The following is a 15,762-nucleotide window of genomic DNA, read 5'->3' on the forward strand; positions in this document are numbered from 1 at the left end:
TCTGGATGAGATGCTATTCTCCATCACAGATACCCCAAAATTGTGCCTGGTTGTTGCACTGATAAAGTAAGCAAGTCCATTAAGGATAATCATTAACACCATGTTGCTATTAGGGTGTACAATGTTCTTCTGGTTCTGTTCATCTAGCTGAACATCAGTTCTCAAATCCTTCCAGACTTCCCTGAATTCTCATGCCTCCTGGTTTCTAATATTCTGATAGTGTCCCATAACATATATATATATATATATATATATATATATATATATATATATCACAATTTTTTCAGCCATTCCCCAATTGGTGGACATTCACTCAACTTCCAATTCCTTACAAACACAGTCTGCTATGAATATTTTTGTACAAGTGATGTTTTTGCTCTTTTTCCTGATTTCTTCAGGGTATAGACCCAGTAGTGGTATTGCTGGATCAAAGGGTATGCACATTTTTTTGCCTCTTGGACATAATTTCAAATTGCTCTCCAGAAAGTGTCACAGATTTCCCACATCCCTTCCAGCATTAATCATTGTTGTTTCTGGTCATATTGGTCAGTCTGAGAGGTGTGAGTGATAGCCCAGAGATGTTTAAACTTGCATTTTTCTTATAAGTACTGATTTAGATCAATTTTTCATTTGACTGTGGATTGCTTTGATTTCCTCATCTCTAAATTGCCCTTGAATATCCCTTGGCCATTTGTCAATTGGGGAATGGCTTGTTTTAAAAAAAAAATTGACTCAGTTCTCTGTATATTTTAGAAATGAGTCCTTTGTTAGAAATACTAGTTGTAAAAATTGCTTCCCAATTTACTACATTTCTTTTGATCTTTGTTACAGTGGATTTATCTGTGCAAAAGCGTATTAATTTAATGTGACTGAAATTATCTATGTGGTTTTTAGTTATGTTTTCCAAATCTTTCTCACAGGTAAACCATTCATCTCCTAGTTTGCTTATAATATTAAAACAACAAAACTTTAAAATGAAATAACTTTTCAAATCACATCTTAAAATATTAGCACAGAGAATTCAATGGATCAGAGCACTTTACATTAATAAAAGAATTAAAAATTAACAGCAAATTGGAATAATGCATGAGTTTTTATCTCTAGGAGTAACACACATGAGGCCTCCTTGGTTATTCAATTGGCAATGAAAATCTTTGTTTCTTTAGAGATTGGTGACCTACATTCATTATTATTATTTGTTGTTCAATTTCCTATGTAATTTCCCTCAATGTTCTGTCAGAACATACCTAACAACAGCAACTACATCAATTCTCTCTTTTTTCATATACATAAAATAATTTAATAGTCAAGACAACTTTGAATAAGGCACTTGGTAACAGTTCAGATTTTACAAAACTGATCAAGAACAGAGAAACATGTACAAAAGGTCAGAGGGATGAGGGAAAAAAACAAAAGGGACAATTATACATCCCTGGCATGAAAGAAGGTCACCATGGTGATGGAATAATTATATATTAGAATAGTTGGACGTAACTGTTTCTATGGAAAACATGAATCAATTAAAATTCTATTTATCCCAGTGGAAGAAAATGTAGTATAGCAAAGATAAAGGTTAACTATATAGCTACCCTAAACATGAGATGCCTTACTCTTTACCCTTAATACTCAAGTCTCAAGTTAAAGGAGAATAGAGGGACAGAAATTAGAATTAAAAGAAGAGACTGTGTTTTAGGCCTCTACCATACAACAGTGGATAATCTCCCTTTTAGAATACCATAAATAAACATTTGGTAGATAAAATGTGGAGCATATTCTACAGTGGGACATGGGTACTAGCTGGACACTCCCTCTCAAATTTATCTTCAAATTTCAAGGTGACTAGCTAGAAAACTAGAGCCATTCTCTTCTTTGGAGTGAGTGCATGAATCATCTAACAAACTAACTGGCCACGAGGCATTCCTACCTCTGAGCAGGACACCACTTCCTAGGTCTTTGATAAAAGAAAACTAAACCTGAGTCCAATTTTGGCAAAATCATAGGGGAGGGACTGCTGCCTTTTTTACCTTGTTCTGACATTGAGAACTTCAGGGAGTAGAACCTATACTTAACTCCCTTTGTGGTCCCAAAACATTTTGTCACTGTGAATAAGGTACCAAGAAGGGCTGAAGTCTCCACCTTAATCCATTAGAACTTGATTTGTTATGACCAGCTAAACTCCTAATGGAGATCATCAGTCCTTTTACCCCTTTCCTTCTGTTTTTATTGCAATCCTCACAGCATTTCTACCAGACTCCTATCTCTTTAAACCCTCAGTTCTTATCGCTGCCCTCCCAAAAGATAGATGGCCTGACCTCATACTTTACAGAGAAGATATAACCATTAAGTGTGAGCTTCTTCACATCTCTCCCAGATTCCTTCACCCACATTCCTGAAATGTATCTGGGTAGTAACGACAGGGGGATCCCAGGGACCCTGGTCAGAGGATTCTGCTGCAGATTGTCTTGCTGATGGCATGCTTCTCCAAATCTCAGTGCCAGAACGATGGATCCACTGGTGCGCTTCAAGGGCATATTTCCACTTGAACCGTTTCCCACACTCAGAACAGGGAAAGGGCCTTTCATCAGAATGAATTACGCCTGTGGCTTATCAGTAAAGAGGAATATGTGAAGCGGCAACCACACTCAGCACAGAATATGGTTTCTCCCCTGTGTGAGTACGACGGTGAGTAGCCAGTTGTTAGGGATAGACAAACTGACGCTTGCAGTCAGGACAAGAATATGGCTTCTCACCTGTGTGTGTGCATCGCTGATGGATGACTAGTGACCTTCTCAGCGTCCATATTCAGGGCATGTATAGGGCTTCTCACCTGTGTGAATGAGCTGGTGTTGGACAAGGTACTTCTTTTGAAAGAATCGTGCCTCACGCTGATCACAAGGATTCGGACGCTCCCCAGAGTGCATCCGCTGGTGGCTGACCAGTAAATAGGGATAGGCAAAGTGGCGTCCACAATCAGGACACATATATGACCGCTTTCGGGTCGTATTACATTGGTGGAGTTCAGTGACAGAGTATTTAGGTAAAGTCTTGCCACAGTCAGTGCAGGAAGAGTTTTCTTGTTTTTGAGGCAGAGCCTTAATTGACATTTTTTTCCTATGTGCTTCAACAGGTTTGTGTACTCCAGGCCCTTCTGGCTACCACATCTTAGTCATGTTCCTTGCTCCTCCGCAATCTTCTGTTGCTGTCTTGCCTGCCTTCTCGGGGTCCCGGGCATCCGGACCCCAGACCTCCATCTCTTCATCCAGCCAGCAGATAAAGCCAGGTTTGGGGCCCGGGAAACCCAGCGCGCCCAGGTGGCCATAGGTCTCGCTCATGACGTCCCGGTAGAGCGCCCTCTGCGCGGGCCGCAGCCGCTCCCACTCGTCGGGGGAGAAGTACACGGCCACGGCAAAGCTGACCGGGCCCCCGGCCGCGGGCCCCGGCCTGGCCCCGCTCATCCTGCGCCCCGGGGAGCTCCCTCGCGTCCTTCCCTTCTCGGACGCACGATCTCTGGCCTTGGCCTTGGGGGCCCGGAGGCGCCCCTCGGGAGACCCTGGTCCTCGAGATCAATTCTCTTTTGAAGTGGGTAAGAAAGATACTTTTTAAGGGTGTTTTTTCTGATATTTTCCCCCCTTTAAAGTCTGGCACATCAAATTGTATTTGAAAAAAATTGTCATATTCTTTCCAAGCAAAGAAGATAATAGAAAATATGCAGTAGAAAAAAAATTACTCATCCTTAGGAGGTTTGCAGTTTTCTATGGGAGTCATATCATTTCATGGCAAAAAAAGAAAATTTTTAATTCTTATTGGTATGTTAAATATGTAAAGCTACTAGTAAGTCACTAGGGCTCAATCAATGACTGTTTCCAGGATTCCAAATAAGATAAGAGTTTAGCAATTTCACCAATCCAGGCCTTTCATTTTAAGAAAGAAGAAAATGAAATCCTGATAAGAATCATGTTAATGGTGAAAGCCTGTAAATAGGAATGCTAGGGTTCTAACAAAGTTCCTGCTTTTCTCTAATATAACATTTTACCTTCCATGGATCTCAATCTGTACAAAAATAATTTGCTCTTTTTTCTAGAAGCAAGCAGACTCGAGAAGCATCTAACATTATGTACATGAAATATGAAAACAATGAATGAAATAAATCCTACTCTTTTTAGGGGTTTTTTTTTTTGCCAGGCAAATGGAGTTAAGTGGCTTGCCCAAGGCCACACAGCTAGGTAATTATTAAATGTCTGAGACCAGATTTGAACCCAGGTACCCCTGATTCCAGGGCAGGTGCTTTATCCACTATGTCACCTAGATGCCCCTAAATAAATCATACTCTTGAAGCCCTTACAGTCCAAAGGGGAAGACAACAAACACATATATATATATATTTAAGTAGAAAAAATATAAATGCATCTTAATGCCAAGTAACACGATTTAGAAAAAAAGGACACTAGCAAATGGAACCAAAATTAAATCTCTTACCTTAAAATGTTGTTTTGAATCATGTCTTGAAGAAAGAGAGAGAGATTCAGCAATTTGTACTTGAAGATTAAATGGTTGGGGGTCATCTAGAGATCAAAGAAGGATTGCTTTCAATGAGGATCAGAGAGAAAATCAGATAGACTGGATTGCAGAGAAATAGAAAATGAAGCTAAAAAGCACAGATGGGTCAAGGTTTTCTAAAGCTTTAAAGGCTAAACAAAAGATTTTATTTTATTCTAGATAGAAGGGAAAAAATAATTTACAAAATTAATTACAGAATAAAGGAGTGATACAGCTAACAATTCCTCACTTAAGGAAAATCACTTTAGCATCAGCACAGTGAATGGACTAAAGTCCAATTAGGAGACTGATAAAATAAGATAGCAACTATATTACTTGAGAAACAGCGTGTGAAAAGTGTTACAGAGATAGATAGAATATTTGGAAACTGATATGATTTGGATACGGAAGGGGAATAATAAGTCAAGGAAAATGTTGATATTATAATGCTTGGGAAATTAGAATGATGGTGATATCTACAAGAGAAACAGGATTATTTTGAAATGAGAGAATTCAGTTGAAAGATAATTAATTCTGCTTGTAATATGTTGAGTTTGAGATATTTGTGGGATATACAATTTGAAATGTTCAAAGGGAAATTGGTGATGAGGGACTAAAACTTCTTAATTTTATAGATGAGGAAGTGTAGCCAGAAAAGTATAATAATTTGCCCAAAGAAACACATTAGAAATTTTTATCTTTGTGTTAGATATAAAATAATGCTATATTTATGGGATTATTTATGTTAGCTATAACATAATGGGTCATATTTGATATAACATAATGATGGGTCATAGAAAATAATGAAGTTGGCCTTGAAAGGAGAAACTAAAGGGAATGAATGAGAATATTTTATAAGTGAGAGAAATAAAGAGAAATAAAAAAAGATGAATGAGATTATTTAATAATAAAACATGATAAAAATAAACAAAAAGATAAAAACAAAAGTTGAAGGATTAATCTAGGATGAAGAGTTAAAATAAAACCAAGGTAGTTCCACTACAATAGGTAATAATCTCAGCAGAAAGCAATTCAATAGCTATTTATCCTTAATCATCAGAGGATTTTTCCCTCACCTGATTTCAATGATTTTACTTTTGTAATCTGCTTTCTGCTACTGTTAATACAGTCCTATTCTCATTTCTTATTTTCTACCTTCTTGAAAGTTACATGAGGTTATCTCCCATTGAATTTAGTGTCACATTGTTTATATAAAAATTCTTAAATGCATTTAAATATATATATATATTAAATATACATATATTTATAAGAATAAATGGTGCCATTTTTAATTGGGGACCTAGAAAAGTCTCCTTACAAAGATGGGGTTTGATTGAAGTCTTGGAGGAAGTCAGGGCAACTAAGAGATAGAGGTTAGTTGACAGAATATTCCAGACATATGAGACAGACTTTACAAAAGAATGGTGACAAGAGAAATTGTTACATTTTTGTTATAACTGTGAGTTGGCCAAAATTACTGATTTGTAAAGTATGATGCAGAACATTAAAATATAAGAAGGCTAGGAAAATAGATGGGATCAGTTTGTGAAGAACATTAACATCCAAGCATAGAATGTTATATTTGATCCTGGAAGAAATATGTAGAGGGAAACATTAGAATAAAAATTGAAGTCTTATGGGTCAATCTATGCTTAGAAAAAAAAATCACCTTGGAAAGTAAGTGGTTGGTGGATTAGAACAAGGAGACATGAGGCAGGGAGAAAGCTATGAAAATAGACCATGTGATATATTATGAGAACTTGAACTAAGACTGTCACTTTACAGTGAGGGAAGTGCAAGGAGCAGCTAGGTGGTGCAGTGGATAGAGCACCAACCCTGCAATCAGAAGGACCTTAGTTCAAATCCAGTCTCAAACATTTAATAATTATATAACTGTGTGACCTTCATCAAGTCACTTAACCCCATTTCCCTGCAAGAACTTAAAAAAAACAGAAAAAGGGAAAGGAATGAGGCAAAGAAAATGCACTGTGATGTGTAAGATGTGATGAAGGTAGAAAGAGCACAACTGAAAGTGAATTTGCGTAGTGATGTAGAATACAGGGATGATACCGAAAGTATGATCGCAAATTTCAGTGTTAGGGAAGATGATATTGGAAGTCTTTGAGTGAAAAGATGAATGAATGAGGTAATTGGGACATGCCTATAGGACACCTTTTTTGAAATGAATGAGTGATACATGACTGTAGCACAGGAAAGGTTCTGGTGCCAAATTGAATCATATGTATGAGAATAGAGCAAAAAGACACAGGGTCTCAGAATAGAGTCATGGGGGAAAAATCTATGTTCAGCTTAAATGATGCAAATGACTAAGATTTAGACTAATCATAGAACTAAGTTCAATATCATAAAAACCTAGTAAATATAGAATTTTGAAGAATGCAATCTATTTTGAAAATTATGAAAATAGGATTTTAATAAAGAAAAGGTTATCCCACTTGTTAATTAAGAATTCATTAGCAAGAGGCAGAGGGGAGCCACATGGTGGAGAGCAGACAGAAATTTTCCTGAGCTCTAACTTGTTATTCTTCAGAAACAGCACCAATCAAGATTCTAAATGTTTTCTGGAGGAATAGAGTAGAACAATTTTCTAATTTAAGATATCTAGAAGGATATAAGAAAAGATCTGCCTAACTCTGGGGTAGGGGAAGCATGACCCAATGCAAGTGAATACTGGTGAAGGGAGCAAGAGGCTCTCAACCTCAGCATAGATCGGCAACCAGGTCCCAGTTCAGCAGGCCAGTGGAAAATCAGAGCAACTGAGAGGTATCCAGATCTAGTGTAGAAGGCAAATTGCAAGCCCCAGGATACCAACACTGCCTGCACTACTAGGCCTCTCTCCCTTAGATGAACTGGGTGCTGCTAATACTTGAGGCTCTGGAATGCAGGAATTCAGTGAGCAGGCCTTTGATTTCCAGACTAAGAAGCTTGGGACAGTTACCCTCCTGTTGCTGAGGAGCAGATCAAAATATCATGTCAGAAAAGGACAATGGAAAATGGACTATGCATACAGCCCCTGAGGAAAATATGAATTGCTCTCAAGAGCCAAAAGTCCTCTAAGAAGAGCTCAAAAAGTAATTTGAAAATCAAGTTGTAAAATTGAAAAGATAAATGAGAAGATGCAAGAAGGAGTCAACAGTTGGGAAATAAAGCACAGAAATTGCCTGAAGTATATAACTCCTTCAAAAACTCACGGGCACTCTCGGTCTCTCTCCTCTGAACCCCGCAGAGCCAGCCCTGACCAGAAATTCAGCATGTCGATTTTGAAGATCATTGCAAGAGAGATCTTTGACTCTCGTGGAAACCCCACTGTTGAAGTTGATCTCTATACTTCAAAGGTCTCTTCAGAGCTGCTGTGCCCAGTGGGGCTTCTACTGGCATCCATGAAGCCCTGGAGCTCCGAAACAATGATAAGGCCCGATATATGGGGAAAGGTGTCTCAAAAGCGGTTGAGCACATCAATAAAACTATTGCCCCAACCCTGATTAGCAAGAAACTGAATGTTGTGGAGCAAGAGAAGATTGAAAAATTGATGATAGAGATGGATGGTTCTGAGAATAAATCTAAATTTGGAGCAAATGCTAAATTGGGAGTGTCTCTGGCTGTTTGTAAGGCAGGGGCTGCAGAGAAAGGTGTCTCCTTGTTCTTCCATATTGCTGATCTTGCAGGCAATGAAGAAGTCATCCTGCCAGTTCCAGCCTTCAATGTGATCAATGGTGGCTCCCATGCTGGCAACAAGCTAGTAATGCAAGAGTTCATGATCCTCCCTGTTGGAGCATCAAACTTCAAGGAGGCCATGCTCATTGGAGCTGAGGTCTACCACAACCTGAAGAATGTGATTAAGAAGAAATATGGACAGGATGCCACCAATGTAGGAGATGAAGGTGGCTTTGCTCCTAACATCCTGGAGAATAGAGAAGCTCTCAAGCTGCAGAAGGAAGCGATTGGCAAGGCTGGCTATACAAGGTTGTAATTGGCATGGGTGTTGCTGCCTCTGAATTCTTCCAGTCTGGAAAATATGACTTGGACTTCAAGTCTCCTGATGATCCCAGCAGATACATCTCACGTGCTGAGCTTGGGGACCTTTACAAGAGCTTCATCCGGGACTATCCAGTGGTGTCTATTGAAGATCCCTTTGACCAGGATGATTGGGAAGCTTGGAAGAATTTTACTGAAACTGCAGGCATCCAGTTTGTAGGGGATGATCTCACAGTGACCAATCCCAAGTGCATTGAAAAGGCTTTGAATGAGAAACCTTGCAATTGCCTCCAGCTCAAAGTGAACCAGATTGGCTCTGTGATGGAATCTCTCCAGGCATGCAAGCTGGCCCAGTCCAATGGGTGGGGAGTAATGGTTTCCCATCCCTCTGGAGAGACTGAAGATACCTTCACTGCAGACCTGGTGGTGGGTCTTTGCACTGGGCAGATCAAGACTGGGGCCCCCTGCCGAACTGAGTGTTTGGCAAAGTATAACCAAATTCTCAGAATTGAGGAAGAACTGGGCAGCAAGGCTAAATTTGCTGGAAGGAACTTCAGAAACCCTCTGGTCAAGTAAGCTCCATGACCGTAAAGCCTCAGAGCTAGTAGGCTACAGTCACCTCAGCAGAAATCCTCCAAAGAATGGGCAGCACCAAGTAGTAGAGCAGTTTTGTTTTGGGGATGGGGGCTCAGTGATACATAACTCCACCCTGCTCTCTTCCACCTTTCTGTATTCTCACTGCTTCTTCTGGCACCTGATCATTTGGTCCTTTTTTTGGAAGACCTCATCTTGTGACTGGGTAGAATGATCTGTTCTCACCCCTACCCCCAGTGTTGATGTGCAGAGTCATATACTTGTGATGCAGCCCCCCAACAAGCCCATGGGCCAGATCCTTTAGTGGCTTCTATGTGCAGAATAAAAGTATTCAGTAATCCACTGGGAAAAAAAAAACTCACGGACAGCATCAAGATGGAAGCATGGAGGCAGAAATTCCTAGAAGCTCTCCACCAGAACACTTCAAATGGCTTAAAATTTGAACTCAAATCAAATTCTAGAGTGGAACTCACAGAAAGACCAAGTGAAGCAATTTTCCTACCCCAAGACAACTTGGAATATCCTCAGACAGGGTTTATTCCATCAGGGCTGGAAAGTGTTGCAGGGCACCCTAGGCTGAGGTGCACCAGAGCAAATGAGCTCCAGCCTCCCAGGAGCAGCAAGTGGGGCATCTGGCTCACTGAGGGTGCCTGGGTTCATGACAGCAGAAGTGATTTACAGACCTCTAAGTCCAGGAATTGCCAAAGACAATGTGGACAGACAGTGGGAAAACTGCCACAGCAGAGTGAGTTTGAAGCCCAAGCCAATGTAAGGTGCAACCACCAGAAATTGCTAGCAAGCTTGCTAAATCACCCAGCATGGAGTCACATAGCAGCTGCTTCTAGAACTCTCAGTCAACAGATAGTAAGGGGTAGGAGAGACTATCAAGGACTCTACACTATCCTTGGGGCAGGACTCTGTGGCATTGTCCCTACTCAGATCCAAGTTGCAGACTGGGACCCCTACTGCCATGTCCACTTCCTCACAGCTCAATATCAGAAGGGAGTACTTATGATCCTCCACAGATAAGAGCACAAGCCAGGAAAGAAGTCAGAGCCTCTCATAAGACCGTGAAGGAATTAAAGTCCCCAAAACACTCCAAAGCTTAAAAAGTGCATTAAAACCAGGTCAAAGGCTGCAGAAGTAAAAAAAGCAGCAGAAGTAAAAGAATCTGACATAGATAATTGCTCTGGACCCTTGGAGGATCAAACACACACTCAGAAGATAACAAAGTTAAAATTTCTGTATACAAAGCCTTCAAAAATAGGAATGATTTCAGACTATGGAAGAACTCAAAAAGCTTTTGAAAATCAAGTAAGAGAGGTAGAGGAAAATTTGGGAAGAGAAATGAAGTGATACAGGAAAATCATAAGAACTAAGTCAGCACCTGGTGAAGGAAATACAAAAAAAAAGAAAATAACATGATAAAGTCCAGTTGAGAAGAAAAAGTGGTTCAAATGATCAATGAGGAGAAGATATCTTAAAAAGCATGATTGCCAGACAGATAAGAAGATAAAAAAATCTCTGATGAAAATAGCTCCTTTAAATGTAAAATGGAGTGAAGGGAAGCTGATGACATGTTGAGAAATCAAGAAACAATAAAACGAAACCAAAGAATGAAAAATTAAAAGAAAATGTGAAATATCTCACTGGAAAAACAACTGATCTGCAAAAGAGATCCAGAAGAGATCATTTAAAAAATTTTGGGCTACCCGAAAGTCATAACCAGGAAAAGAGCCTAGATTTCATTTTTAGAGAAATTCTCCAGGAAAATTGTCCTGATATCCTAGAAGTAGAGGGTAAAATAGAAATTGAGGGAATCCACTGATCATCTCTTGAAAGAGATCACCCTCCCAAAACATATCTCAGGCATTTTATAGCTAAATTCCAGAATTCCCAACCCAAAGAGAAAATACTGTAAGCAGCCACAAACAAACAATTCAAATATCATGGCACTATGGTCAGGATTGCACAGGATTTAGTAGCTTCTACATTAAGGGTTTGGCACACTTGGAATATGATCCTCCAGAATGTTAAAAAAAAAAAAGCCTGAATTGTAATTGAGAATCAACTACCCAGCAAATCTGAACATTCTTTTCAGGGGAAAAGATGAACATTCAATTAAATAGGGTATTTTCAAACTTTCCTTTTGAAATGACTAGAACTGAACAGAAAGTTTAATCTCCAAGTACAGGACTCAAGGGAAGCATAGAGAAGGTGGATGACAAAGACTAATTATGAGGAACTTAATGATGTTGAACTGCATGAATTCCTGCATGGGAAGATAATACTTGTAAACTTTATGAACCTTCTCATTTATTAGAGTGGTTAGAAGGAGTTTATATAGACAAGGCCCAGTAGAGAGTTGAATATGAAGATATCATATGTTGTAAAGATGTATTCAATAGGGTGAAAAAAAGGAATGTACTAGGAGAAAGGGAAAGAAGAGATAGAATGGGTTAAGACATTTTGAGCAAAAGAGTCAAGAAACACCTTTTACTATGGAGTGGAAGGGGGAGGAAGGTGAGGACTGAATTCATTCACATCAAAAATGGCTCAGAGAGGAAACAACATATATTATAAATACATCTTACCCTAGAGAAAAAAGGAGAAGAAAGGGACAGGAGAAAGGGGTCAGGGGGAGGTTAGGGGTTGTAGGAAATAGACAAGAGGGAAGATCTTGGGAGAGGGTAGTCAGATACAACATACTTTTGTGTAGGGACCAGGTGAAGGGAGAGAGAAAGTAGAATAAATGGGAGTGGGGAGAAAGAGAATAGAAGGAAATACACCTAGCTATAGCAAATGTGAGGAAAAATATTGAAGTAAATTCTCTGATGGACTTATGGTAAGGAATGAGATCCATTCCAGAGAAAGAGCTAATGATATCTGAACACAGAATGAAGTTTATTTTTTATTCTTTTTCTGTCACTTTTTTTCCTTTGAGGTTTCTCTAACTTTGTGGGGGAGGGGGTATCATGTTTATCATTACAATAAGTCTATTGTAGTAATTTGAAAATAAATGAATAAAAAAGAAATGATCAGGAAGCTCCTGACCCCCCAGAAATCAATTGGCCAAATACACAAATAAAATCACTTTTTATAAACAGAAATTAGCAAATTAAAAAGGAAACAACTCTTTCAAAAATACCAAAGTGGCATTTCTAAGGACAGAGTCAAGATTGTGGCACAAATATAGGAAGTTCCTGGAGATTTCCCCAAAATAAATCTAAATGAAGATTCCAAACAAACTCTAAAGTGATTGAAACCATAAAATCAACAGGGTGAAACAAGTTCTGTTGAGTAACTGAAGATATCATAAAGGAATTTCAGTAAAGGATTGTCTCACATGCATAAAAGAGTATAACTCAGTACTGGTGAGAGAGATGGAAAGCTAATGGGAGGCTGTTATCCACAGTGCAGCTCAGGTGCAGGGAAGATGGCTATCGATATATCTAATGACTGAAAACATATCTCAATAAATATTTCAAGAAAAGGGAATTGAGCCAATAACTGATGAAAGTGGACCATGTGAATACAAAAAAAAGACAGGAATTCATAGATAAAGGTATCCAAAATGTTTCAAAAATGAAGTAAGTCACAATCTGATGCTGAGTGAAGGGACTAGAATCAAGAGAACAATGAACACATTAACAACATTTTGAGATGATCAACCTTAATGGAAGCAGCTCCTCTCAGCCATTCAGAGAGCTAGGACTACTGTATTAGACTAAATATGGACAATGTTATTTCCATCCAGAGGAGGAAAACAAAACAAAACAACACACACACACACACACACACACACACATACAACCCTTCAGAATATGATTAACAATTTATAAAAATGATCTCTTATCTATCTCTTTCCTTCATTCCTAATTCCTCATACTGAAAATAATTAATTTTTAAGCATATTTATCAAAATTATGTATGAGCAATGCTAACCTGACTGTTAGCCACTAAGGGGAAGTGGCTTAGAAGGGAGGGTGGAAGGAAATTTTGTAATTTAAAAATATACAAGTACATATGGATGAAAAGAAGAAGAAAGAAAGAAAGAAAGAAAGAAAGAAAGTTCGCATCTTAAAAAAAATTCTTAAAATAAACAAAGAGCAGACTATATGTCCTTTATAATAGAAATGAACAAAACATAAATTCTTTGATTTTAGCTTTGACAAGTGAAGAGTGATGGTGGGGAAAAAAAGAACAAAATATATTTTAATGATATGAGATGAAGGAGAGCTATTAGACTCATTTTTTACTTAAATATGAGGCAAGGTCTTTAGTTGAATGGATTTGAAGAGGGACTACCCAATGAGGTCTGAGAAGAGACAGGAATGTTTGAAACACCTTGCTGTTGAGTGTAGAATAAGTACAGCTATTAAGTAGGGACAGAAAGTTGATTTGGGTTTATTAAGGGTACAGTTGAAAATATATAACATAAAGATGTAGAATATTCAGTATGGTGAAATAAATAGTTCCCAATTTTTACATATCCCAAACATTAGCTCTTTTACTTGTCTGTCAGAGGTGGGATTAATATTTCATCACAGGTCCTCTTGGTTGTGGTTTATTTTATCTTTAAACAGTTAAATCTTTTGTAGTTGTTTGTTTTTACAATTTTATTGTCATAAAAATTGTTTCCATTGCTCTATTCACTTCACTTCCAATCAGATTATACCAGTTTTAACTGTTATTCCTGTAATGAAATACTTTTATCTCTTAGAGATTGACAATGTTGCTTTACATTCATATACCATACAATTATTGTAACTCATTTAACCATTTCCCAATTCACTGGTACCATCTTAGAGTAAATTTTTGTTAATTTAAAAAGAAATTCTCTATCATATTGCTATTTCCCCCTTTTCTTAATCTTTTCAGAAGTATAAGACTATCTGGGAAAATACTAAATTATATGGTATGCAGAGTTTTGTAATTTTGCGATATAGTTTCAAACCCTAGTCTTTCATGTAAGGTCTAATTGATGCGCCCCAAACAGCATAAACATGCTAGGTTTTGTTTTTCAATTGAGAAATGGCTCATCTTTCACTTTTTGTTTATTTATTTTATCTTATTACAATAATCTTGTTATAAGAGAGTAAACATGAATCCCATTCCCCCAAGAAAATAAGCAACCTCAAGAATAGTGAAAGAGGAAAAAAAAATGCACTCCAATGTACTCCAGTGGCTCTGTTTCTGGGGTGAGTTGCCTTCTTTATCATCCGTCCACCCGAGAAGTTGCTTCAATATTTCTCCCACAGTTGCTATTGAAAACTGTATTTCCATTCACTCTATTTCTCCTCACTCTCATTTATTATATTGTTTCTCTTTCCTTTCATCCAGTTCCTGTCTGAAAGTGTGTTTGTATCTGAGTACACTCTCCCACAATCTTCCCTCTCTTGTATCATTTATTCCCCCCCTCCCCCCCCATTCCCCCTTATCCCATCCATTCTTCTCATTTTTCTCTAGGGTAAGATAGATTTCTATACTCTATTAAGTGTGTATGTTATTTCCTCTCTGAGCCATTTCTGATGAGAATGAAAGCTCACTTATTCCCCTTGCCTTCCCCAACTCCACTCCATTGAAAATGTTTATTCTTGACTTTTATGTGAAATCTCATAGCCCCTTCTTCCTCTTCTTTCTCTTCCTCCAAGTAGTTTCCTTTATCACCCACTGACTCCATCTTTTACTATATTACACCAATATATTCTGTACCTTCCTGTGCCTTGTCTATATATTCTCCAAGTTATTACCTCAGGGCTGTTCTGAGAATGGTGCTCCTCATTACACACTCAATGTGGTGCAGCAGAGTTCTTTTGTCACTCATTCAAGTTGTTCCTGGTGATCCGTGGTCTGTGCTATGCTGTGCTGTGCTGTGCTGTGCTGTGCTGTGCTGTGCTGTGCTGCTGAGGCAGCTTTTTTCCAACCCTTGGTTCCTGTGAAACACATCTTTCCCACAGAACTTCTAAGTTATCTTGGATTGGGAAATTGTATCACTTAGTCTTTCTGTGGGTTCTGCCCCCTCTAAATTTTGACTAGAGTCACAATTTGACAGCTTTTGAAATTTTGGGGGGAAGGACTTTCTGGGAAATCTTGCCTTCATGCTGCAATCTTGGCCAACATGCTACTTTTTTTTTAGGTTTTTGCAAAGCAAATGGGGTTAAGTGACTTGCCCAAGGTCACACAGCTAGGTAATTATTAAGTGTCTGAGGCTGTATTTGAACTCAGGTACTCCTGACTCCAGGGCCAGTGCTCTATCCACTGTGCAACCTAGCCACCCTTCTATTTTTTAAAAATACTTTAGAATTGGAATTAATCATTGGTTACTTATTTAACAGAATTCACTTGTACATCCATCTGGACTTGAAGATTGTATTCTTGGATAAGTCCATTAACCTCTTAATTTTTAGATAATTCTTAATCTAAAAATTAAGATAAAGTGTCAACTTGATTGTGCAGAAGGAAGTCATGACAACGAAATCAGAGGATTAGCCCCTATTCTATTTTTATATTATTTAATGTTTTTTCTACCCCCAGGATAAGTTCTATGAGATATTAAAACTGAGAATGTATCAGGCCACAGTCAATTCAACAAACATTTATTAAGTTTTCACTACATACATGACCATATACTGA

The 15,762-nt window shown here is 38.3% G+C and overlaps 2 pseudogenes; one reads left to right on the forward strand and one right to left on the reverse strand.

Moving 5' to 3' along the window:
- Window positions 1-2,377: 2,377 nt before the first annotated feature.
- LOC141489723 (uncharacterized) lies at window positions 2,378-3,455 on the reverse strand (annotated as a pseudogene).
- A 4,308-nt stretch (window positions 3,456-7,763) lies between these two features.
- Window positions 7,764-9,108, forward strand: LOC141489724 (alpha-enolase pseudogene; annotated as a pseudogene).
- The last annotated feature ends 6,654 nt before the right edge of the window (window positions 9,109-15,762 follow it).

This window comes from Macrotis lagotis, chromosome 5 (assembly GCF_037893015.1).
Source record: "Macrotis lagotis isolate mMagLag1 chromosome 5, bilby.v1.9.chrom.fasta, whole genome shotgun sequence".
Taxonomy (NCBI): domain Eukaryota; kingdom Metazoa; phylum Chordata; class Mammalia; order Peramelemorphia; family Peramelidae; genus Macrotis; species Macrotis lagotis.